General features: G+C 40.2%; 1 protein-coding gene and 1 long non-coding RNA gene across 2 annotated transcripts in view; one reads left to right on the top strand and one right to left on the bottom strand.

The window, feature by feature from the left end:
• The window catches only part of Poln (DNA polymerase nu), a 172,972-nt gene that overhangs the window by 75,875 nt on the left and 69,949 nt on the right, over positions 1-27,148 (top strand). The gene's annotated exons all lie outside the window — the stretch shown is intronic.
• On the bottom strand, positions 15,414-19,597 carry LOC143406021 (uncharacterized). The gene is made up of 2 exons (XR_013092154.1): positions 19,342-19,597; positions 15,414-18,012 (listed from the first exon to the last, which is right to left on the bottom strand). It is a non-coding gene; the product is annotated as an uncharacterized LOC143406021 (long non-coding RNA).

The raw sequence follows: 27,148 nt of genomic DNA, 5'->3' as shown, positions 1-27,148 counted from the left end.
CAACCAAGCGGGACTGGGGTTGTGGCTCAGCGGTAGAGCACTCACCTAGCACCTGTGAGGCACTGGCTTCGATCCTCAGCACCACATAAAAATAAATAAATAAAAAATAAAGGTATTGTGTTCAACTACAACTTAAAAAAAAAAAAAAAAAACAACCTAGAGGGCTGGGATTGTGGCTCAGCAGTAGAGAACTTGCCTACAAGGCACATGTGAGACACTTATTTGATCCTCAGCACCATGTAAAAACAAATAAATAAAATAAAGGTTCTGTGTCCACATACAACCAAAACATATTTTAAAAAAGGAAAACAACCTAGAGAAGGAAAAGTTTATTTGGTTCAGTTTCAGAGGTTCATTCCATGGTGGGCTGACTCCATTGCTATGGGCATGAGATGAGGCAGATCATGGTGGGAGGGTGATGGCAAAGGAAAAGTGCTCACCTCATGGTGGCTAGGAAGCAGAGAGAGGGGCACGGGAAGGGGCTGCAAGGAAGATGCAGCCTTCCAGGGCACATACCCAGTGATCCACCTTCTCCAGCCATGACCCACCTGCCTACAGTTAACCACCCCGTTAGCCCATTCAAACTAGGATGGACTGATTAGTTACAGCTCCTGTGATCTAATCATCTCACCTGTGAACACTCCTGGGGGACACCCATCCAAATAATAACACATTGTTTTCCATATTTTTATAGTTTTCTATAAAACTATTTCCCCAATTTTATGATGCACACACAAACTCTCAAGGGAAAGTCACTGCTAACAGCTGACTCTGCTGCAGCTCATTGCCACCTCATGTTATTCATGTTATTGTGCTTGTGGTTGTTTCTGATATTAGGAAAATGTGGAATATTTTTGTCTTATGGCTTACCTACATCTTTTCCTGTATTTTGACTTTGTAATGAAGCAGTAACAGGTTATGGTTTATTTAAGAACTGTGAAAAATAATTGAGTCAATGGATTCAGCTCCAGTCTCCATAACTTATACATAATAAACACATTGGATGGGCCAGGGTTGTGGCTCAGTGGTAGAGTGCTTGCCTAGCATGCATGAGGCACTGGGTTTGATCTCTGGCACCATATAAAAAAATAAAATAAAGGTAAATAAATAAACACATTGCAACATTTTTACAACAACTGTTTTAAAGTTTTTGTCAGAAAATAGCAAAATTTTATGACCTGAGTGGCATCTTTTGATCGCCTTTTCCCATGCAAGTTGAGATTTCCCTATTTCTTTATATGTGCAGTAATATTGAGTTATTTGTTAGACATACAGAATATTATGAATCTGGGTATCATTTTAAAATTCCATTAGAATGTTGATACTTTTTTCTTAGTGGGCAGCCTGCCTGGTCAGTTTCAGCTGAGAGTCCTGTCAACAGCATGCTGTGGTGGCATTGAATGTTCACTTGACAAAGCCTCTGCAGTGCTATTTAGGTATTTCCACTTGGCAGCCGCCCAGTGGTCAGTCTAGGAATTGAGTTGTATTCTGTTGGTTCATCTAAAAGTCAGCCCCCAGGTACTATTCAGGATGAGAACAACACAGCAGCTAGAGGCTGAGCCCAGAGGTTTTTTAACAACTCTGTGGTATTGTTTTCCTGAGCTTCTTTCTCTCCATGATCTCTCCTGTTATTTCTGGTTCCTTGGCAATTCCTTTTTTTGGATCTTCTAGCCTGAAATTTGAGGCTTTGTTACTCTGACTCTGTCTCACACTTTTGACCCTGGCCTTGTGTTCAATACTAAGCTGTTAGAAAGGACTGAGTAGGACAAATGTGAATTACTGCCTCTATGATAGTATATTAGATTCTGGTCTGCTTCTCCAGTCTGCCTGTTCATATTCAGCTCTTCCAATTGTTGACCTATACCTTCTGTTAGTGCTGTTGGTGTTTTATCTAAGAGATATTTGCCTAAAGCAAGATTACAAAGATCTTATTCTGTTTTCTTCTATATGTGTTTTATAGTTTAGAGTTTTATATTTCAGTCTATAATTCGGTTTGAATCAATGCTTTATACATGGTAAGAGGTTAAGTGTCTCAATTCATCTTTTTTATTTGTGACTATCTGGTTGTCCTAGCACCATTTACTGAAAAGACCATTCTTTCCCCCATTTAATTGTCATGGCACCTTTGTCAGAAGTGAGTTCACCATAAATATAAGGGTTTATTTCTGTACTCTGAATTTTGCCCATAGTTTTGCCAATGGATAAAAATATGCTGTAGTTACCTATACTATACCAATACTATACTGTTTTTATTATTGTACCTTTCTAGCAAGTTTTTTAATTGGACAAGTGTTCCCAGCATTATTTTTTTTATAGATGTTAGTTATTCTGGATCTTTTCCATGTCTATATGTTCCTTAATCAGCAACTTGTTAATTTCTGAAAAAAATTCTTACTAAGACTTTCATTGGGATTACATTGAATATAGAACTCAATTTGAAAGAATTGACATCTTAATATTTAGTCTTTCATCCTATGAAAAAGGTGAATCTCCTCATTTATTTAGGCCTTCTTTAATTTCTCTCAGTAAGGATTTGTAGTCTCTAGAGTATAGGTTTTTTTGTATATTTTGTCAGATTTCTCTCTTTTTCAATATTGGAGAGCAAACTCAGAGCACTTTACTCCTGAGCTCCATCTCCAGACCTTTTTATTTAATTATTTTATTTTTTTCCACATTTTTCATTGGTACATTGTAGTCATACAATACATATTGATGGAATTTGTTGTTTCATATTTGTACATGCACGCAATATAACAATGTAATTTGGCCAGAATTACTCCCCAGCACTTCTCCTCTCCTTCCCCGCCTCCCACCTCTTGGTCCCTTTTGTCTACTGATCTCCCTTTGATTTTTAGGTGATCTGTCTCCACCTTTATAAGATCCTTGCTTAGCACCTGGATGGCCATCTTAAGTGACAGCTGCCATTTTAAGGAAAGAGTTTCGCTTTCTCACTCTGAGAAAAACTTAACACTCCCTCATAATAATAATTCAACAAGAAGATGCAACAATAATGACCTTCTCTGTCTCTTTTGATTAATTTTTGTGTGAAATTTGCTTTATCAGATATGAGAATTGCTATTCCTGCTTGTTTTCAGTCTCCATTTGCATGGTATATCAATTTCCATTCTTTTACTTTCAGCCTCTGGCTGTCTTTACATGTCAGGTGTGTCTATAGCAAACAACATATAGTTAGGTTTGGTTTATAATCCATTCTTCTAGCCTATGTCTTTTAATCGGAGAGCTGGGACCATTTATATTCAATAATATTATTATAGAGAGCTAATTCTGGCCACTTTTATTTATTTCCAATGTTTAATTTGGTCCTATTTATCATTTGCTTAGCTACTCTTAAAATCATATTTGTTCTTTTGTGAGCTCTGAGGTATGTTTTTTGTTTATTCTGTGTGCACTGTTTCTTCAAGTAAGTTCCATGGTGCCAGTGTAGTAGTCATGAATTCTTTTGGCTTCTGCTTATTAAAGAAAGTTTTAATTTCATGTTCAATTTCAAATTATCTTTGCTGGGTAGAGCAATCTTGGTTGAAACTTATTTTATTTTAGGAATTGGAACACATCATTCCAAGCCCTCCTGGCTTGAGGAGTTTATGCTGAGCCATCAGAAGTGATTCTGATTGGCTTGCCTCTAAATGTGACCTGACATTATTCTCTTGAAGCTTTAAAAATTCTATGCTTGTTCTCTGTGTTTTGCATTTTAATTATAATGTGTTGTGCAGAGGTTCTTTTTTTGATATTGTCTATTGGGGTTCTGAATGCCTTCTGTATCTGGATTTCCATCTCATTCTGAAAGTTTAGAAATTTTTCTATTATTTTTCTGTTATTAATTATAGTTACCCTTTCCATTAGCCCACACCTCACAACCCTTCTCAATTCTAATGATTCTAAAATTTGGTCTCTTCTTGTTATCCTGAAGTTCTTGTATATTTTGGTCATGGTTATTTTTTTTCTTTAATACTGTCTGAATGTTTAATTCGAGTCACTTTGTCTTCCAGCTTGGAGACTCTGTCTTCAGCATGGCCTATTCTATTAGACAAATTGAACATTTTATTTGATTTACTGTATCTTTCATTTCAAGATTTCTGTTTGGTTATTTTTCAATATTTCTATCTCCTTATTGAATTTCTCATTCATATTTTGTACTGACTTCCTTAATTCATTTGTTTTTCTGTCATCTCTTGGAATGTGCTTATAATTTTTATAATGATTCTTTTGAATTTCTTTCTGATATTTCATCCACTTCAATATTTTGGGGGTCATTTGCTGGTGAATTATGAACTTTAGAAGATGTCATGTTATCTAGCTTTTTCCTACTTCTTATATTTTTGTAGTGGGTTTTATGCACCTGTTAGAAGGATTTCTCTCCACTCTTATGTGAGGGCCTTTTGGGGGCACAATCTTCACTTGTCCAAGTGTCCTAGAGTGATCTGGATTGAGAACCCCTTGTAGGTATGGTGTCTTTGTGTTATTTTATTCTGTTTTGCTATAGCAATGGATGTCTGTAGGACCAGGGTGCCCACCCCTAACCATTTCTTTTTTGGGGGGTAACTGGGGATTGAACTTAGGGGTACTCAACCACAGCCTTATTTTGTATTTTATTCAGATACAGGGTCTCACTGAGTTGCTTAGTGCCTTGCTTTTGCTGAGGCTGGATTTGAACTCAAGATCCTCCTGCCTCAGCCTCCCAAGCCCCAGGGATTACAGGTGTGCACTACCACACCTGGCTCTACCAGTAGCTCTTTCTACTTGGGGCCTGTTCATTAGCTTGAGTTTCTCTCTCTCTCTCTCTCTCTCTCTCTCTCTCTCTCTCAATTAAAGAATAGCTGAAGATTCAGTGTCATTAATTTGTGTGTGAAGCAAGGTGGCTGTCTTTTGGTCAAGTTTAGTTCAGCAGCACCAATTTCTACCCGATGAACCTATAGGTTCCCAGTACCTCTCAGAATAGGGGGAAACAAACAATAATAGCCACCAATGCAAACAATATACAGTATTAAACTAAATACTTGGTTCCTACTATGACATCTACAATGTTAATTACCACACACACACACACACACAAAAAAAAAAAAAAAAAAAAAAAAAAAAACAGGAATAGTAGGGTCAGCAATTGCCAACAGCAAAAAACGAAAAGTAACCGTGAACTATATCTGACATTAAAGCAAACTACAGGTGTCAACTGTCATTCATAGCAGTAATAATTACCACAGCATTAATGGTGGGGACAGGAGTTATATAAACCAATTATGCTAAAAGATGGTAAGAATATAGTTAAGAGAAAATAAAATGTGATAGGAAGGTAGGAAAGAGTTCACAATTTTAAAAAGTTAACAAAATGTAGAAGAGATGTTGGATGTGATGGTTATAAGGAAGGAGGAGTCAAAAAAGATGTAAAAAGGTGAAAGGAAGAGCAAAACATCAAACAATAGAATTTGACTATTAGCAAAAAAGAAAAACAGACAAATGAAAAACAAAACAGAACAAATAAGCACAGTGAAAACACACAGAGAACAAAGGAAAAAAATGATTCTTAGTGAAAAATTAAGGAATCATTTCCACTGAGGTGGTCAAATTAGTCAAAAAGAATAGATGGACACTGTCTATGCCTGAGTGTCTTTCTTTCAGTTTTTTCTTGGACAATGTAGTGAGAGTGAGAGCTAGGGCTAGGGGTTGTTAACCCTTTTTTGTCTTTCTGTGTTGCTCACCAGGCTGCCAGTTGGTATAGCCTAAGACTGAAGCTGGTTCAAATAACTCTCAGTTTCTCTTCTCCCCAGTAGGATGGGAGGGGAAGTACTGTCAATTGGAATTTTGTCTACACAGACCAGATTTATGCACTCCCAGGGTAGGACACTGTGGAGTTCCAGCAGTTTGGGCTCAAGTCTAATCAGGCCGCAGGGGCTTTGCTAGGTGGTGTCGTCTCTGGAGAGATTAGATCACACCACTAGCACCTGGTAATTGCCAATCTCTGCTGGGAGTCTGAATCTTAGGAGCCTCCCAAGGATTCTACTTGGGAACAGGGCAAGGAAGCCAATATTTCACCCCCTCTGCTTCCCACAAACACACCCTGAGTATATTCACACTCACCTGTTCAGATTGCTAACTCACTGCAGCTGGTTATGTGAGCCACCAGACTTAAGAGGGAAGGGAGTTGGGCCCCCTTCACTTTTCCCACTTGAATTTCTCTGGGTAAAATATTCTCTGTGCCTGTTTTGCTAGGCTAGGCACGTTCCTGGCTACACAGAAGGCACTTGCCAGCACAGTATACCTATGTTTGCTCAAATCTGTCAGTTCCCACATCAGCAGAAGTTGTAGCATAGCATCCTCAAGATGGCTCTACCTCAGCTCACCATGGCCAGTTTTGATCCATGGGCACTTTTCAAGCACCAGTGCACAGTGCAGCCTCGGGATCAGCTAAGGGCAGGCTGCTTTTCTGACCTCAGGTTTTTCTGCACTAAATCTGTTCATTGTATTTCTCTTTGTTTTCCTTCCCTCTGTGCTGGACCAATGCAGCTACCACTGTTGCTGCTGCTGCTTCAACCAGTGTGGCACCCATGTAGTCTTTTTTCTTTATTTAATGTACCCAAATCTCTGAGACTTTAAGACACTCTGTCCAAAATTGGGTTTTAGTGAAATCCCTCTTTGACCCACCTTGCAGAGAAGTAGTGCTTTGCTGCTTGAATCCCAAGTCACAACAACTAGGAATGCAGCCTTCCTCTAGCCCACCATCTTGAATATTCTCCCTTTTTATTTTTTGTTTTGAGATAGGGTCTGGCTATATTGTCAAGACTGTCCTTGAACTTGTAATCATCCTGCCTCAGTCTCCCACGTTGCTGGGATTATAAATGTGTACCACTGTACCTGGCCAAATATCTAAGTATTTCATATTTTTATACTATTATGGATGGGATTTTTGTTTCAATTCCCATTTGTTCATTGCTAGTATATAGAAATATGGTTTTTACTTGATTTTGCATTCTGCTCCCTTGATAAGCATACTTATTTGTTTTAGTAACTATTTTTGCAGATCCCATCAGATTTTCTATATAGATGATCACGTTATATGTGAATTAAGAAAGTTTTACTCTTCCTTTCTTATATCATTTTTTAAAATTTCATCTTATTGCCTGATGGCAATAAATAAAGCATCTTGCACCCCATTGAATAGGAGTAGTGAGAGCAGATGTCTTGTCTTGTTCCAGAACTCATGGGAAAGCATCCAGTCTTTCATTGGTATAGATTTAACATAAGTACCCTTAACTGGCTTGAGGATGTTCCCTTCTATTAATTGTTTGCTAAGAGTTTTTATATGGATGTTAGATTTTGTTTAATTCCATTTTGATTCATGGAGATCATCATGTGGATTTTCTTTTTTAGTTTGTTAATATGATAAATTACACTGATAGGTTTTCAAATGTCAAACCAATTCTTTATTTCTAGAATAAAGCCCAGGAATGTATTATTTTTATATATCATTGGATTAGATTTGCTAACATTGTATATAGAATTTTTTAATCTATTTCAATGATGGCTGCTTGTTGGTAGTTTTATAACTTTGGCTCTTGGATCTGGGTCTTTTGTACATAAATACCACAATACTACAATATTTTAAAATTATTTTTGTTTAAGCAGCTCATGATTTTTTGGGGGGGTGTGCTGCTGTGGATCCAACCCAAGGTCTCACAAATGCTAAGCAAATGCTCTACTACCAAGCCTCAGCCCCAGCCCTCGTGATCTCTTAACAGATTTAAATAAGAAACATCCTGAATATTTGCCCATGTTGTTATCATTTCTAGTGCTCTTCAGTCCTGAGTACACCCAGACCTCTATTTGGCATCATTTTCCTTCTGCCTAAACAACATCCTTAAACATTTCTTTTTTTCTTTCTTTCTTTCTTCTCTTTCTTCTTCTCCCCCCCCCCCCTTTGGTGGTACTAGGGATTGAACCCAGAGCCTTGTGCATGCTAAGTAAGCACTCTACCAATTGAGCTGTATCCCCCACCCCTTAAATATTTCTTGTAGTGTTAGTCTGCTTTTGCCTTTTATAGTGCTGGAATGTCTTTATCTCTTTTATTTTCTGAAAGTGACTTTTGCAAGGTATAAAATTCTCAGTTGAAAGCTTTCTTCTCTCAGCACTTTGAAGATGTTACTTTCTTCTTACCTTGTTTCTGACAATAAATCTTGTCATTATTGTTTTTGTTTCTCTATACCTAGTGCATCTTTTTTTTTTTTTTTTTGCTGACAGCTTTTAGCTTTTCCTGTTTATCTCTAATTTTGAGAAATTTGATTATGGTGTACCTTGATGTAGTTTTTTCATATCTCCTAGGTTTGTGGTTCATTGAGTTTCTTAGGATCTAAGAGTTTATAGTTTTTAGCAGACTTGTAAAATTGCTGAAAATTGCCAGGCATGATGGCACATGCCTATAATCCTAGTAGCTCAGGAGGCTGAGGCAGGAGGATCACAAGTTCAAAGTCTCAGCATAAGCGAGGCCCTAAGCAACTCAGTGAGACCCTGTCACTAAATAAAATACAAAATAGGGCTGGGTATGTGGCTCAGTGGTTGAGTGCCTCTGAGTTCAATCCCTGGTACAAAAAAAAATTACTGGAAATTATTTATTCATGTACTTTTAATGGCCCTCTTTCTCTCTCCTTTCCTCTGGGGACTTCACATATATTAGGCCACTTGACTTCGTCTCACAATTCACTGAAACTCACCTTTCTTCTTTTTCTTGGATTTTTCACCTATTTCAATTTAGAGAGAGTGTCAGTCAGCTTTCCATTGTTATGTCAAAATACCTGAGAAAACAACATAAAAGGAGGAAAAACTTATTTTGGCTCAGAGGTTTTAACCTTGGTCACTTGACCCCCTGGGTCTGTGGTGAAGCAGAACATCATGGCAGGGAGCACTTGTTAGAGGAACCTGCTCACCTCAAGGCCTCTGGGAAGAGAGAGAGAGAGGGAAGGAGAGACAGGAGCTGGAGTCCCAATATCCCTCTTCAAAGGCAAGTCCCCAGTGACCTAACTTCCTTCAACTAGGCCTACTTCCTCCATATTGTGCCTAAAGTCTTTAGCATATGACTTTAAAAAAAATTTTATACTTTATTTATTTTTATGTGGTGCTGAGAATCAAACCCAGAACCCTGCACGTGCAAGGCAAGTGCTCCACCACTGAGCCCCAGCCCCAGCCCCAGCACATGACTTTTGGGAGACATTTAAGATTCAAACCACACAGCCAGATGATGCTAGTATGTCTTCTGGTTAACTAATCTTTTCTTTTATCCTTTTGGATCTGTTCTTAATCCTGTTACATATGTTCTTCATATTAGACATCACAATTTTCATTACTAGAAACTCACTTTGAATCTTTTTGTACCTTCCATGTCTCTACTTATTTTTTCAGTATAACAAATGCAGTTATAATAATTATAACTGTCCATGGCTGCTAACTTCAACATCTGTGTCCATTGTTAGTTAGTTTTAACAGGTAGTTTTTTCCATTATTCATCACTTTACTGTTTCTTTGAATGACTGGGTGGTCTTTGTGTGAATGGTAGACATTATGGATTCTCGTGATTGAGTACTGGATCTTTTTGAATTCCCATAAATATTACTGAGCTTGGGGCTGAGGTTGTGGCTCAGTGGTGGAGCGCTTGCCTAGCATGTGTGAGACACTCAATTCGATTCTCAGCACCACATATAAATAAATAAAATAAAGATTCATTGATAACTTTAAAAAATATGTATTACTGAGCTTTGTTCTGGGATGAGTTATTTGGAAGTAGTTTATTCCTTCTGATCTTGCTTTTATGATACATCTGGCAGGACCAGAGAAGTGCTCTAAGATTAATTATTCTCCTCCCTTGAGGAAAGACCTTCTGGAGTATTCTACCAAGTGAATACTGAGCCTTTCAAGATGACTGATGGGAACAGATCTTTTCCTGGCCCTGTATGAACACAGGGCCTTGTTACCTACTCCTTCAGATGGTTTTCTACAGACGTTGGTAGTTTTGTCACACACATGCAAACATCAGTTCTCAACTGAATATTTAGCTCTCTAATGGCCTCAAGAAAATTGATTTTATGTATTGTCTGGCTTTTCCTCACTGTAACTTTCCTTTCAATTTGGTACATCCAAAATGGAGTAAAAATTCCCACCTAGTATTTTTAATTCATCTGAAATGTTACCTTCTTATGTCTTCCTAAATTGGAATGGTTCATCAATCACTGGCAGTTTTGTCAGAACTTCAGTCTGGTGTCCCTGTACTTTCCAATCATGACACTTATGATACTGGGTTGTAACAGCCTGTTAACTTATGTTTACCTCTCCAGGTTTTAAATCCTAGAAATTCCTTTTCTCCCTGATTTCTCTCTACCTGGAACTGGAAATTGATTGAATGGAAAACTGCCTGTGTGATCTGTTCTTGAATTGTCTTTAGTGTCTCAAAGTCTTCTGGTTTGGGATCATCTCCTGGTTTCTGCTCAGAGGATATATCTTCAGCAAGTGTTATTTGTGCCCTCTCTCCTGGTCCTCCTGTCCTGCCATAGCTCAGTTAGATTTTCCCCATTTTCTTGGACACACTGGCCATCCAGATTAGGAGTTGACAACATGGCCATGCCTCTTCCTCATGCTGGCCTGCCATGTTTGCACTTGAGGCCTGACCCATAGAGGTGGTTATGAGGTCATCACTTTGTCTGAATTCTCTTCCTCTGACTCAGGTACTTTGGGGTTCAGGCCTGTCTGTCCTTGTTTTGTACCTCCCTTGTAGAACTACTGTGTGTTTCACAAAGGCCTTCTCATAGGAGTTGCTGAGGACCTTTGCTCTCACTGTACTTGCCAGGAGCCACATTCTTCCATCCAATACCTCCTTATCACACATGGCTTTAAATGTCCTGCTAGTGTTTCTACATCAGTGGGGTCAGTTTTTGCCAATGTGCTCATTTCACTATAGTACCACTCGTGACACTGGCTCAGAATCTATTAGCATTATGAAATTCAAAATATCTGACCTTTCACTTGGTATTTTTTACAAATTCTACAGTGTCTTGAGTTCTCATTTTTCTTCTTAGGTTAGTAATTAATTTTTTTTAAAGTTACCACTGTATTATTATTTGGAAATGTTAAAAACATTTTTTTGAGCTGGGTTTTTGCTTTAATTCTTTCGTCAGTGAGTTCTTTATCCCCTGCAGTTTTCCTTATTTTTCTAACTATACATCTAGTGTTTCACTAGCATGTTTATACTTGCTTTTTAGTTCTTAGCTGGGTTGGAGTCCAACTTGCATTTTGTCGTATGTGGCAGCACTTTGATATGATTTGACTCCTGTGCCCTCATGTGTTCCTTGGCCCTCAGGCCACTGTTCTTGACAATCATGTAACTTTTTCTTCTCCCAGATCCCAGCCTTCTTTGGCTGGTGGCTGCCTGTTAATTCTTCTGGTTTCCACTTGGAAGACATGTCCTCAGGATACTCTGACCTGTGGCATAGATCTCATTGCTTTACAGACTCCACCACACTTGTTTTGCCAGACTCTGGAGTTTTTGCCAGTCTGACAAAGGTAAACAACTATCTCATTGCGGTTTCATTTCATTACTTTAATTACGAATGAGGGCAAGCCTACATTCATGAGTACTGGTCATCAAAGATTTTTTTCAATGACTTATCTATTTATTTCCTTTCCCTAATTTCCATTTATGGCTTGTCTTTTACTTATTAATATGTAATAAAAGCTCTTTATTATAATATTAGTCTTCTGTTGACTTATATAAGTATCTTCTTTCAAATCTATTTTTTTTTTATGCTGTAGTCTACATCTTCACCAAATTTGTAGTCTTTATGGTTTGTACTTTCTAGTGGCTTGGTTCTTTATTTTGTTTGTTTTGTTTTGGAGACAGGGTCTCACAGTGTTGCCCAAGCTGGTCTGGAATTCCTGGGTTCAAGCAATCCTCCCAACTCAGCTTCATGAGAAGCTAAGACCACAGGCATGTGCCACTATACCTGGTTTTCTGTGTTTTATTTGAGGAAAATTTCCTCGTACAGAGACTATAAATATTTTCAAATTATCTCTCCAAAGTTTTTTTTTTTTTAACGTTGGGTCTTTAGTCTCAGTGGAACTTGTTTTTACATTGGTATAAAGTAGAAGTCTGATTATTTTTTCCATTTGGTTACTGCTTATTGTAACTATTGCTATCTTAAGAATTTGTGGTGCAAGAGTTAATAACTAGAATCAACAAATGGGACTTACTTAAACTAAAAAGTTTTTTCTCAGCAAGAGAAACAATATGAGAGGTAAATAGGGAGCCTACATCATGGGAACAAATGTTTACTCCTCACACTTCAGATAGAGCCCTAATATCCAGAATATACAAAGAACTCAAAAAATTAAACAATAAGAAAACAAATAACCCAATCAACAAATGGGCCAAAGACCTGAACAGACAATTCTCAGAGGAGGACATACAATCAATCAACAAGTACATGAAAAAATGCTCACCATCTCTAGCAGTCAGAGAAATGCAAATCAAAACCACCCTAAGATACCATCTCACTCCAGTAAGATTGGCAGCCATTATGAAGTCAAACAACAACAAGTGCTGGCGAGGATGTGGGGAAAAGGGTACTCTTGTACACTGCTGGTGGGACTGCCAATTGATGCAGCCAATATGGAAAGCAGTATGGAGATTCCTGGGAAAGCTGGGAATGGAACCACCATTTGACCCAGCTATTGCCCTTCTCGGACTATTCCCTGAAGACCTTAAAAGAGCGAACTACAGGGATACTGCCACATTGATGTTCACAGCAGCACAATTCACAATAGCTAGACTGTGGAACCAACCCCGATGCCCCTCAATAGATGAATGGATAAAAAAAATGTGGCATTTATACACAATGGAGTACTACGCAGCACTAAAAAATGACAAAATCATGGAATTTGCAGGGAAATGGATGACATTAGAGCAGATTATGCTAAGTGAAGCTAGCCAATCCCTAAAAAACAAATGCCAAATGTCTTCTTTGATATAATGAGAGCAACCAAGAACAGAGCAGGGAGGAAGAGAAGGAGGAAAAGATTAACATTAAATAGAGTCATGAGGTGGGAGGGAAAGGGAGAGAAAAGGGAAATTGCATGGAAATGGAAGGAGACCCTCATTGATATACAAAATTACATATAAGAGAATTTGAGGGGGGAAGGGAAAAAATTAAGGAGAGAAATGAATTACAGTAGATGGGGTAGAGAGAGAAGATGGAAGGGGAGGGGAGGGGGGTTAGTAAAGGATAGGAAAGGTAGCAGAATACAACAGTTACTATTATGGCATTATGTAAAAATGTGGATGTGTAACCGATGTGATTCTGCAATCTTTGTAATGTTTTGAATAACCAATAAAAAATAATAAATTAAAAAAAAAGAATTTGTGGTGGTTTGTAACAGCTCTGTCATTCAATAATTTTGGTAAATGTGTGGGTCTGATTCTAGACTCTCAGATATGTGCCCTGCATGTATTTGTCTCTGTTCACACAATCTTGGCACAATGCAGTGTCACTGGAGATGTGAATCCCCATGCATCCTCCACACAGCCCTGCCATGGCATTCCCCTCTCACTAGTTGCGGCCTTCTCACTCAGCATTTTTATCCCCCAAAGCAGGCCTGGTGTCTGCTCATGACAGGTGCTCATATCATGGAAGGGAAAAGTAAAATCAGAACTCAAGTCTTAGTTACAGAGTGCTAAATACAGCTAATGTGCCATTGTGGGAGAAACCTTGTAAGGGGAAAGCATTAGTTCTTACGGTTCATATTCATTAGCTAAAGGGATTTTCTCTAGCAGTGCATATATTCAATCAGTATTAACTATTTGTGTATGTGAAGAGCTAGCATTTTCCATAATGGCTCACACATGGAAGGATTTTGATAATACCCTAAATTAATTCTAGCTGAGAGTCTTCTTAACAATATTTTAAATAGTGAATACTCATTTAATAAAACACTTCTTATAATTTTGAGAAAATTTATTATTCTTTCAAAAGAATATGTTTAAAATAACTGATATTTTTTTAAAAAATTTAAGTTCCCCATGAATAATTTATTATCACCTAAAGCTACTAGGTATGACTAACAGTTTAGTTTTAAGGGACACCTGGGGTTGTTTCCAGTTTCAGGATATTATAAATAAAACTGCTATGGAGATTGAGCTTTAAATTTTTGTGTGAACTTAAGTCCTTTCTCTGGGATAAATGCCCATGAGTGCAACTGTTAGATCATACATTTTTAAATACATTTGTGAATTCTACATTCTGATATTTGTAAAGGATTTTTGTATTTATTCATGACTGATATTGTTCTGTATTTGGTTTGGGTATCAGGGTCATGAAGATTGGAAAATGGTCTTTCCTTTTGTGTTTTCTGGAAGATATTGTGTAAATCCTCTAATGAAATCATATGGGCATAGAAATTTCTTTTGTTTTTTAAGCATTTTTAATTGTAGATGGTCATGATACCTTTATTGTATTTATATATTTTATGTGGTGTTGAGGATCAAACCCAGTGCCTCACACATATTAGGCAAGTAAGTGCCCTACCACTGAGCTACAACCCAGCCCCTAGAGATTTCCTTTTAGAGAGTTTTTAAATTATGAATTCAATTTCCTTAATTGTTAGAGGGTTGTTTATATTATCTATTTAATAATGGGTGAATTTTGTTAGCTTGTTTTTTCTGAAGAATTGGTCCATTTTGTCTAAATGTGTAACTCGTGGTATAATTGTTTAGAGCATTCCCTTATCCTTTTAGTATCTGCAGAGTCTATAGTGATAGTTTCTGTATAAATCCTGGTATCGATTACTTGTGACTTCGTTTTACTGAGAGCTTGTCAGTTTTATAAGTCTTTTCAAATAACTAGCTATTTGTTTCACTGATTTTTCTTTTTTAAAAAATATTTAGTTGTCAATGGATCTTTATTTTATTTATTTGTACACGGTGCTGAGAATCGAACCCAGTGTCTCACATATGTTAGGCAAGCATTACCAGTGAGGCTCAACCCTATCCCATTTCACTGATTTTTCTATTCTTTTTTGTTTTCAATTTATTGATTTCTGTTCTTTATTATTTCCTTTCTTCTGCTTGATTTGGGTTTGTTTTGCTTTTCTTTTTCTAGGCTCTTGAGACATTTTCTTTTCTATCATGTGTGCATTTTTAATGCTATAAAATTCCCTCTCAGGGGTCTGTGGTTGGGGCTCAGCGGTAGAGTGCTTGCCTAGCATGTGTGAGGCACTGGGTTCGATTCTCAGCACCACATATAAATAAATAAAGGTCCATTGACAACTAAAAAATGTTTTTAGAAAGTTTCCTCTCAGCACTGCTCTGGATGTTTCCCATTTTGATGTGTTATATTTTCTCAAAGAAAAATCACACCAGGCAAAAGTTAAGTAGGCAAGGCAGAGTTTATTCAAGACTATTGTAATAAGAGAGAGAGATTGCACTCAACTCCAGATACAGCAGGGGGCCCTGGGGACTTAGAGCCCACAGGCAGGGTGAGGGGTCAGTTCCTGGAAGATTGCTAAGAGGAACTTGGCTAACTACCAGGTGGGAGAATTGTTGCTTAACTCAGCCAGTCTTTTCTGTGGCACTTGACTAGAGAAGTCAAGTGTTTAAAGTTTCCCATCTTGCAAGCTGCCCTTTTCCTGGTCCTTGGACCAACTAGAGCAGGCTTTTTATTGTTTGTTTGTTTGTTGTTGTTATCTTCTGTGGCCATTGGCTTCTCTAGAACCCAGACTAGGACATAATAGGCACAAGGAAATTGTGGAATTCAGCTCTGTGTAATTCTTTGTGTCCTTCAGTCACTGGTCAATCTGCCTTCTGTCCACTTTTCAGAGTCTTCTAATGGTTGCTGTATATGCAGAGCCCAGGGTTTTAGTTGTACCTAGTAGGAGAAAGTATGTTTCTGCCACCTTCCTGGAAGTAGAAGTTTCTTTGGTGGAAGCTTTAACAGAACAAAAAGCTTGTAGCATAAGGATGATTTTGAAATATTTGCTGCTGTATATTTTATTCCCAGTACCTTTTGTTACTGAGAGACTGCGAGCCATTGGGGCTGGGCCTGTTACTTCTCATGAGGGAGTACTGCTGAGAATGAAGAAGTCATGCTCAGCTCTGGCTTTCAACTAGAGCTTGTGAAAGAGCATAGTAGGAATAAGAAAGGAATGAGGTCAGGTGCACATGCCTCAAATCCCAGCTACTAGGAGGCTGAGACAGGAGGATCGCAAGTTCCAGGGCAACCTGGGCAACTTAGTGAGAACCTGTCTTAAAATAAAAACTAGAAGGGCTGGGGATGTAACTTGGTGGTAGAGCACCCATGGATGGGTTTAGTCCCAAGAAAAGAAAATAATCAGGCACTACCAATCTAAAAGTGTTCTGCTTTATATTTTTAGTCTCCATACATGGAGACTGAGACTCTGTTCCCAGCTTGGAAGCCTGGGGGAAGCAGCCTTCCAGGAGCACGATCCAATGGGGAGGGCAGGGGACAGTGGGACTGAAGTAGCTCTGTCCCACCAAGTCTCCTTGGACCCCCAGGGCATGGATGGAGCTGGAAGTTCCTGGGTCAGGAGCACCTCTGACTCAGAGCCTTGCATTTTCCCATTTTAACATTATAAAGGACCCACTTAGTAGATAGGATCTAGATCTGCTTCATGGGAAGGCCCACTTTTTAGAAATGGATGACAGCTCCCTAGCTTGGGATTAGTGCCTAGAGGGAAGGCACAAAGCAGAGCACAGGACTGAACTTAGTGGGGCCTCTGAAAGGGCTCTGACCCCAGCCCCTCAGGGTAGAAACCCTAGTGGTGGCTAGGGACAGTCAGTAGAGGGGCATCCACCCCTCCACAGACCACCATACATGGAGACTGAGACTCTGTTCCCAGCCTGGAAGCCTGGGGGAAGCAGTCTTCCAGGAGCACAATCCAATGTGGAAGGCAGGGGATAGTGGGACTGAAGTAGCTCTGTCCCACCAAGTCTCCTTGGTCCCCCAGGGCATGGATAGAGCTGGAAGCTCCTGGGTCCGGAGCACCTCTGATGCAGAAATGAAAGCCCCCACGTGTCTGATTCTCTTTTGACCCTAGAGTGGAGCTGTGACAGGTACAGCCAAGGTCAGGTCCACAGGCAGAGTGAGCAGAGCTGCAGAATATGGTGGTGGTATCAGGGCCAGGACCAAGCTGGCAGAAGCACATCAGATGCTGGCCATGGTGCAGTCAGACTGTAGTCTTGTTGTGGACTCTTCACCCATAGAAGCGAAGGAGGCAGGGAGCACGGATGGAAAGCAGCAGAGCCAGCAAGGGTCAGGGTAACTCACGCTGGTGATATAGGACCTCCCCCTCCTGGTGGAGGGGGTTGTGTGGTTTCCCTGCCATATAGCTCCCCAGGCGCTCCTTTGGGAAGGAGGAGCCTGAGTGGAAGAATGATAGCCTGTGGGGTGGATGGGTGGACGGCTGAGCTCTACTTTCCTCAAATGCCTGAACCAGCATTACAATGCTGTTAATCCATGTGTGCAATCAAGAACTTTCAGCTGAATGAATAGAAAACCAAACTCAAGCCAACTTCAACAGTTTAAGGGTATTTCTTACCTTTCCTGAGTTAGAAGTCTCAGGAAGGCTAGTCTCTCGGGCAAGGTTCATTCTTACTATCTAAGTTATAGGGACTAGTCCAGCTTCTTTCTCCCCTTTTCTCAGTCCTCTCTGCCCCAAGGTATAAAGTCCTAGTAGATATTTGGTGTGTTTGCCCAGTTTATCTCCAGAAGGGATGAAAAAATGTCTCTCTGGGCAGCTTTCATGAAAGATGAGGAAACAGATTTGCAGACACCCTCAGCAAGCATCTTCTTCATCTCTGTGGCCTGGAGATGGATAGGTCTGCTGGCTGGCTTAAAGATGTGGGGCACACTGACAATCTGAGTGCCATTTTCTAAAGAAAAAGGAAGAGAGGCTGCTGTATGACCCAAACATCCAGAATCCTCCACAGGTGGCAAGATTATCTTTTCCCTGTAATTGGCAGAAATAAGGTTTACAAATTTTAAACCTACTCTGTAAGATAGGTTTAACTTAACCAGTACCCCTTGAAATGTACCCCAAAAGAGCTACTTATCATTCATCTTCCTGGTTCTAATAGGAAATGTGCTGTTCTGTCTTTCAAGGACCAGCCATTGGTCAGTTGTTTTCTGGTGAAGATCTTAGAGTTTGTCCTCAAGGCACAGACTGCACCACCCATGAAGAACCTTGTTCTCCTACACTGACATTCATGCATTCTTTTCTTCATGATCATGTAAATGTTGCATAGCTCATCTGAACAATTCTAATTAAGATCTTTACATCATTGGCAAGTTATTTTTTGGCTTTGTTGACAAATACACTTCCCATACAATGTAATTTAAATATCTTTCAAAATATTTATTAGCCACATTTTTTTTTTATCCATTCATCTATTGAAGGGCATCTGGGTTGGTTCCACGGTGTAGCTATTGTGAATTGTGCTGCTATGAATATTGATGTAGCTGTGTCCCTGTTGTATGCTCTTTTAAGGTCTTTTGGGTATGGCCAAGAAGGAGAGGAGAATAGCTGGGTCAAAAAATGTAGCATTTATACACAATGGAATATTACTCAGCACTAAAAAATAACAAAATCATGCCATTTGCAGGGAAATGGATGGCATTAGAGCAGAATATGCAAAGTGAAGCTAGCCAATCCCTAAAAAACAAATGCAGAATGTCTTCTTTGATATAAATGGGGCGACTCAAAACAGAGCAGGGAGGAAGAGCATGAGAAGAAGATTACCATTATTTAGGGACGAGAGATGCGTGGGAATGGGAGAGAGAAGGGGAATTGCACAGAAGATGGTAGGAGACCCTCATTGTTACGCAAAATTACATATAAGATGGTGTGAGGGGGAAGAAAAAAGAGAGAGAGAGAGAAATGTGTCACAATAGATTGGGTAGAAAGAGGTGATGGGAGGGGAGGGGAGGGGAGGGAGGGGATAGGAAGGATAGCAGAATACAATAGGCACTAGTATGGCCCTATGTATAAACGTGGCTGTATAACCAATGTGATCCTGCAATTGTATACATGGAAAAATAAGATTATGTACCGCATTGAATCAAATGTATGATATGTCAAGATCATTGTAATGTTTTGAGCAACTAATAAAAAAATTAAAAAAAATATTTATTAGCAAAATGTCCATAAACCATGTAATTATTACTAAATCTGTACCACTATTTGAAACCCAAATGAGCTTTTAAAATCTCTATAATTTAATGATTTATGTTTTTCTGCTTCTGTTTAGAGTGAAGTGAGTATATTTCATGTGTCACTTACAGTGGGAAGGGGAGTCTTCCAGTGCTTTCCATGCACTTCCTCTTCACTGGGCTGAGGGCAGAGCAGGTACCATAGTGGATACCACAGACTCAGTTCCCTACTGTATTCCATTTCACATGCTGGTTCTGTCCTGAGGAATTGTGCCCTGTGCTTCAAAATCGTTGTCAGGGCCCGACATGGACAGGTGGAGTAACCTTGTTCCCTCTCAGTCATGCTGTCCCCCCTGAGCTACAGCCCAGGCTCCTGCTTTGCTTGCTTGCCAGAAGCCAGTGCTTCTCTCCGGAGGCCTGTCCCATTTCTCCTCACCCACCGCCCCACCCACCTTGTGGCTGCTCTGCCTGTGCCAATCATCTAGCTCGGCCTGCTTGGCTAAATATTGGAAAGTCAGATGCCTTGGGAGTTGTCCCATTCCCAGAGCAGTAGACCTCTTCCCGTGCTCCTTTCTTCTCAGGCCACTGCACAGTGCCTCCTTAACCAGCATGCCCACCCAAATTCCCCTTGAGCTTCCAGTTACTCTCCATTCAGCTTTCCTTCAGGTATCTCAAAAGGCGCACTGATCTCCCCATTTTAAAACCACATGTGCCTCTCTGGGATCACTAAGTGGGTGATGGTATTCCTCAGGTCACTCAGTCACCTGGGCCAGAGTCCTGCAGAACCTAGTTAGTCACCACTCCTCTAGGACTACCTCCTGGCATGGCTCACCCTGCCCTTCTTGACCACTCATTCTGGGACAGTCTTTGTTGACTCCTTTCCTGGTACCAGCTCTGTAGTCCACCAACTCTGTTCAGTCAGGAAGATCTCTCAGAAATGCAAATCAGTCCTGTAGCTCTACTGCTCCAGAGCCCTCAGTGCAGACTACCTCCTTTTTTAGCATCCAGGGCACTTGCTTCTCCAATCCTGTTTTCGGCTACTCCCCATCCATCCATTGATTCATTCATTCATGACCTAGTTACTGTGGGCCAGGCTGTTTTAAGGTGATTCTGCTGTATCTGTCAGAACCTTTGCCCTGTGGAATCTAGGAGTGCAGGGCATGAGACAGTCAATAATTAAATCAGATGAGCAATAATGCAAAAGACAGTATCATAATATGGAAAATACATAACAAGGAAAGGATGAACAGTACAGGGGAGTGCAATCTTGAATAGGGGTGTCAGGGTGGGCTCCCTGAGGAGGGGACACTAAGCCATGGCTTTCAGGAGGCAAAGGAGAGGGGAGACATACCAGCAGGAGTAGTCTAGGCAGAGAGGGCCACTGATGTACACCCAGGGCCAACTGTGCCGCTTACAGGGTCCTGTTCCCCATGTAGAGTCAGGGCCCACACTGCCCTTGGGCTGTAGATTAGGCTCCAGGAGCTGGGTGGATCCAGTGCATGGGCTGGGTTTCCTGGCAAGACCCATTCTCGTGCTCTGTCTCAATTGTCCTTTCATGATTTTTTGTTGCTATGGTTTTTGCTTGTTTCACTTTCCCTTGTTTTAAGAAAAATCATTCAGGAAACATCCACATTATCTGACAGGACTACAGAGGCAACAGAGCCTTGGATTTACACAGACTTGAGTTTAAATACCAGCTTATTTTCTAGATGTGCGGCTCTAGCAAGTCACTTAACTTATAGAAACCTCAGTTTTCTCATCCATTAAATGGAACAAGGTAACACCTCCTTTGCTATGTTAGTATGAAAATAACCTTTTATTCTATTCACTCTTCAGTGCCTGTCACTGGCCCTGCAGCCTCATTCCAGAGGCCATGGGAGGATGAAGTGAGAGCAGGGTTGCCATTACTGTTTCTGGAATTCCCCCATCTCCCAGGCTTGGCACCTGCAGTTTGGAGCTCTGGCCCTCATGACACCCAAGCAGAAAGGCAATGGGTAGTATGCTCAGGGGTATAGTATCCTTCACCCACAGCTGACACTCCCCCTGCCTAGCATTTCACTTACAACTACTCACATTTTAACTAATGCCTCATGTGGAATTAAATGTCACCTTGGCACCTCACCTTTTGCTGAATGTGAAATAAAGGCTCTTAACATTGAATTTTTCTAAGTTCTCTTATTTCTTTGTACATACCAAAGTTCGCCATGAAAGCAAATCCTGCAGTGCCTACTTTCCACCACTGGCACTTTCTCTCCAGCTGCCACCAGAGACTTGTCTGCCCAGAGTAAGCAGCAGAAGTCAATCACATGGCTTTCCCACTGGTGCACCTCCATATTCTGGAGAATCTGGCTGTGCTTATTTATACAGGGAGCTTGAAAGTGATTTTCGTACACTTTTATATCCACACTAACAGCAGAAAAGTTTATACCCTAGAAGAGAATAAAACTAAGAAAATGATCCCAGTTTGCTTTTAAAGGTCCATAGTTTGGGAACTTTTTAAGAGCTCCTGCATCTGTGCGAATGCATTGTATTCACTCTGTTCACCCTGTGCTCAGCTCCAGTGTTCAAGCGCCTCACAAGCATGGTCTCATGGTTCAAGCTTATGGGTTGGACCTGGGCGTTCATTTTCATGTGTGGTCAATTCAAGGGGATGAACTGACATGACATAAATAATACACAATGGACTCCAACAAACTGACTTGAAGGCTCATGTGGAAATGTACAGATATTACTATTTGGAATCAGCATGGATAACCAACTGTGCACCTGAGGAGGTCCATGGAAGCCCAGCCCCTCCTGGCCATGTGGTGTCTGCAAGTAGTTATCATTTCTCTCTTCCTTTTCCTCAGAAGGGCACAGTCCTACCTGTGTGTTGAGATCTGGTCTGCTGGGTGGTGTCTGACTTGTTTGCTGCTGCAGCCTGTGACAGTGTGCTTCCATCTGTGACCGAGGGTGCCCCACTCATCCCAGAGGCCCATCCAGGAGCTGCACAGCATTTCATGTATGCTTGTATGAAGGTAACACCCTGTATGTGAGCAGATGTTCACAGGCCTGGCTGGCACACAGGTCTTGCTGCAAAGTGATGAGAAAGGCATCAGCATTGGAGAACTCTTGTGGACTGCCACTACCTTCAGGAAGGCCTTGCTGGAGGAGGATGGTTACAAAAGGAACACATGGTTCTACGGCTGCTTACCATATGTATTTCCTAGTACCACCCCTCAGGGACCTGAAGTACTCTTCCTTTCTCTCAGAGCACCCATGGAGATTTCCTGTAATTCTTTTCCAGTTTTGTCCATGTGAACCTTGAGTCCCGTAATTTATGTGTATGATGCACACCTTATGATAGATGGGAACTTGTGTCTGAATTCATTGAATTGCTGCCCCCATGTCTAGTAGTACTTAATGAATATTGGATGCTTGCAAAAGACATCAGTAGAACTAAGGAGTTAAGATATGTAAATGGCCACTTATATATCATGTGCACTCAGTGTTCAGTTACTGATGAGCTTTAATGCCCTTTGGCTTTATTCATGCATTGACCACACATTTTATTAAGCACTTTATACATGCTGGGCAGCTGGAAAGGGGGAACCAGGACCTGAATTGTATGAGTCTGTGGTCAGTATTTGGTCTGATATTTGGAGAATGCTGTCAAGGGCACTGCAACAGACACCAAACCCTGCTCAAGTAGGAAGCTAGAGTCTTCTTCCTCAAGGAAAGAGGGCTTGTGCTGAGACTTGAAAGATTATGAGGAGTGTGTAGCATGAAAGAGAAGGAGAAGTTAAGACTGATACCACTACACACCTATTAGAATCACTGAAATTGCTGTAAATCGTCATCATTGCTGGTGAGGATGTAGCGCAATAGACAATTTATTCATTGTTTCTGGGAATAAAAAATTATATAGCTGCTTTGGAAGAGTTTGGCACATTTAAACAAAACTAAATACTGTATGATCCAGCCATCACCCTCCTAGGTATTTATCAAACTGATGTGAAAACTTACGTCTCCACAAAAACCTGGACACAAGTGCTTATGGCAGCTATACTAATTATTACCCCAACCCAGAAGAAACCAAGATGTCCTTCAGTGGGTGAGGGGATAAACAACCTATGATACATCCATATAGAAGAATATTCTTCAGTGATACGAAGGAATAAGTTATGAAACCTCAAAAAGACATGGATGAATCTCTAATTTGTGAGTGAGAGAAGCTGATCTGGAAAAACTGTATACCATGATTCCAAATTATATGACATTTTGGAAAAGGCAAAACTGTAGAGATCATGAAGATATGAGTGGTTGCCAGATGTTCGGGGCTAGGTGGGGAGGTGATGGTGAACAGGTAAAGTCTGGGCTTGTTTTAGTGATGAAACTGTTTTGTGTGATACTGCAATGGTAGACGGCTAAACAGCACATGTTTGTGAAGATCCACAGCATATACAACACAAAACATGAACCTTAATGCAATTTTAAAAAACAGTTTATGAGGTTAGAGGAATTGCTAGATGGGAAGCAGCATGTAACAGGTCAATACAGCTCTATAAAAATGTATGAAAAAGGGGCTGGAGTGTGGCTCAGTGGTAGAGTGCTTGTCTAGCATGCATAAGCCACTGGGTTTGACTCTTGGCACCACATATAAATTAAAAAAACTTAATTAACAACAAAAAATAAATATATACTACAAAAATATGAAACAAAAAAACTCAACACCAAAAAGCCAAATAACCCAATCAATAAATGGGCTAAGGAACTGAACAGACAGGTCACAGAAGAAGAAATACAGTTGATCAACAAAAATGTGAAAAAATGTTCAATATCTCTAGCAATTAGAGAGATGAAAATAAAAACTACTCTAAGATTTCATCTCACTCCAGGCAGAGTGGCAACCATCCAGAATACAGGCAACAATAAATGTTGGCGAGGATGTGGGGGAAAAGGTACACTCACACATTGCTGGTGGAATTGCAAATTGGTGTAACCACTATGGAAAGCAGTATGGAGATTCCTCAGAAAACTTGGAATGGATCCACCATTTGACCCAGCTATCCCACTCTTTGGTTTATAACCAAAGGACTTAAAATCAGCATACTACTGTGATGCAGCCTCATCAATGTTTATAGCAGCTCAATTCACAATAGGTAAACAATGGAACCAACCTAAGTGTCCTTCAATAAATGAATGGATAAAGAAAATGTGGTATATATATTCAATATTATTCAGCTTTAAATAAAAATGAAATTATGGAATTTGCTGATAAATGGATGGAGTTGGAGAATATCATGCTAAGTGAAATAAGCCAGTCCCAAAAAACCGAAGGCTGAATGTTTTCTTGGCCTTTGAATTAGCATCTGTTTTATGCAGATGCTAATTCACAATAAGGAGGGGGAACTAGGGAAGAATAGAGTTACCTTAGATTAGGTAGAGGTGAGTTAAGGGAGGGGAGGGGAGAGAATATGGGATAGGAAGGACAGTAGAATGAAAGAAACAGACATTATTGCCTTAGGTACATATGTGACTGCATGACCAATGTGATTCTATAACATGTACCATCAGAAAAATGATAAATTATACCCATCTATGCATGATATATCAAAGTGCATAAATGCATTCTACTGTCATGTATAACTAATTAAAACAAATTTTAAAAATTTAAAAATGAATGAAATAACCTCACTGAGGGAAATTGGGGGGCAGGGAAGGGGAGGTAGTGACCTTAAATGAAAACAAAAGGTAGGAGAACTGAACATAGTCACTTACACTAGTTGACAAAATTTTTTTCCATGGGGTACACATTAACAATTCTGATACACTCTGCATGTGCTCTGGATTAATAGCTAAATAGATGGATGGTAGATGGTGGTAACCAGGCTTCTCACTGTTAGAATGATCTGTGTGGCAATGGGTTAGAATTGGAGACACTGGTGTGAAATCATGTCAATGAACTTCATGTAGATACGGATGGCTGCATATGGAAGTACTTAGAGATATGTGAGTACACATAGATCAGCCCACACCTGTATTTCCTTTCTCTGTTGGTTGAGAGGATCTAGAAGCAGTTAAGCATACCCAGCACCCAGCAACTAGGTCCTGTCATCTAACATCAGTTTCTAATCAAGAGACTAGGGCTCCAGGGGAAGAGGGCTGATTCTAGGACTGGGCAGAAAACATATTAGATGAGGCTGGGATGTCTTGTACTACCAGAAAGTAACAAAATGTTTAAAGTAAAAAATAGATTGGGCCAGAGGGACACAGGAGCTGACTGAAAGAGATCTGGATGGCTAAAGTATGAACAATCTAAATAACAAAGTAGCATTGGGATATAATCCAAAGCATAAAATAAATATCCATGAGTCCATATTGATATAAACAAGTGAATAAACAAATAAGAAAGAATAAATAAATCTCTCTTGCAGAAGGATGTCAAATAATTTCTGTAGGTACTCTGTCCTCAAGGCGACGGATGTAACCCCTCACTCTAGTAGTATGGCCATGCTTACTGTCTTCCTTCCAAAAAGAACAGTATGGAAAGAGTGAGAAATAATAGCTTCACACAGGGGAAACCTGTCAGAAACCAGCTTGGCCCAGCTATCGAGTTTGACATCCAAAGTGATGGACCCTGTTGACAGTGTGCCCTTGATGTGAGGAGATGAGCATGGCAGGCATCTTACTGTTGGGTTCTTCCTCCCCAGTCCCGGAGCCCCAGTGTAATCAGGAGAGAAACTCAGACAAATACCAAGTGAGGACACTATACAAAATACAAAAATACAAAATACCTGCCCAGTGCTCCTCAAAACTGTCAAGGTCTTTGTGGAAAAAAAAAAAAAAAAAAAGATGTCTGATAAAGTACCACAGCTAAAAGGAGTCCTGGAAGAGGTGATGATTCAATGCAGCTTGGCAGCCTCGCTGGGATCCTGGAACCAAAAAAAAAAAAAAAGAAAGAAAGAAAGAAAGAAAAAAGGACATTAGTTAAAAAGAAAGGAGACTTAAGTGAAATCTCACTTTTGTTCATTATAATGTATCAGTACTGGTTTGTCATTAATTGTGGCAAACACACCTTTCTTTCCCTTTGTCTTTCATCAGACAAAAAAAAAAAATGCTTTGTGTGACACCTTAAGCGTGGGCCCTGCTTAGTGACCTGCTTGCCAAGTGAACAGTGTAGGAAAGGGGAAAATAAAAAAGCAACTTTATGCTGGAGAGGCCTAGAGAACTGCCTCATCCTGGTGATCAAAGTCAATGTCAATGGCCACAGGTCTTGTCAATAGTGTGTTCACTTGATGTGACATGATGAGATGGCACCTTCCTTCTGTGGTCTTCCTCCAAATAACCCATAATCCCACCATCACTATGAGAAAAAAATCACACAGCTCCAAACCGAGGGATACTTTGCCTGACCAATCCTCAAAAAGCAAGGCAAGTCTGAGAAGCTGTCGCAGCTGGGAGGAACCTGAGGGGTGTGATGACCAAATGTCATGTGGTGTCCTGGATGGGTCCTAAGCAGAAAAGGGCATCCTGTAAAAATGATGGGATCTGGAAAAAGTGCCAAGTTTAGTTCACTGTAACGTGGCAAGGATGAGGGAACTCTTTGGGGTAGTCAGAACTCTGAACTGACTTCACAACAATTCTCTAAAACTGTTAAAAATAAAAATGCATTTTTGTTGAAAAAATTCTGAGCATGATAGACAATTTTGGTAGTATTCTTGACACACACAACAAAATCTGGTTCTATTTTTAAGAGCGGATTATTTAATTTTAATAGCTCTGGTCTCTAGACATGTTGGAGGCGCTTCATAGAGGGACACAGACTGAAGACACTTTCTCTGCTTCAGTGATTTTGTGTGGCTCTAGTCTTGAGTTGGGGTGCATGGCATTTGCTGGTTTGCATGGCATGTCCACACCCTGTCAGCCAACAGTAAGACACTGGTCACTGGCCGAAG

This window comes from Callospermophilus lateralis, chromosome 8 (genome assembly GCF_048772815.1).
Source record: "Callospermophilus lateralis isolate mCalLat2 chromosome 8, mCalLat2.hap1, whole genome shotgun sequence".
Lineage (NCBI taxonomy): Eukaryota > Metazoa > Chordata > Mammalia > Rodentia > Sciuridae > Callospermophilus > Callospermophilus lateralis.
Note: the sequence above shows the minus strand (reverse complement) of the source record. Positions and strands in the feature narration are given on the sequence as shown.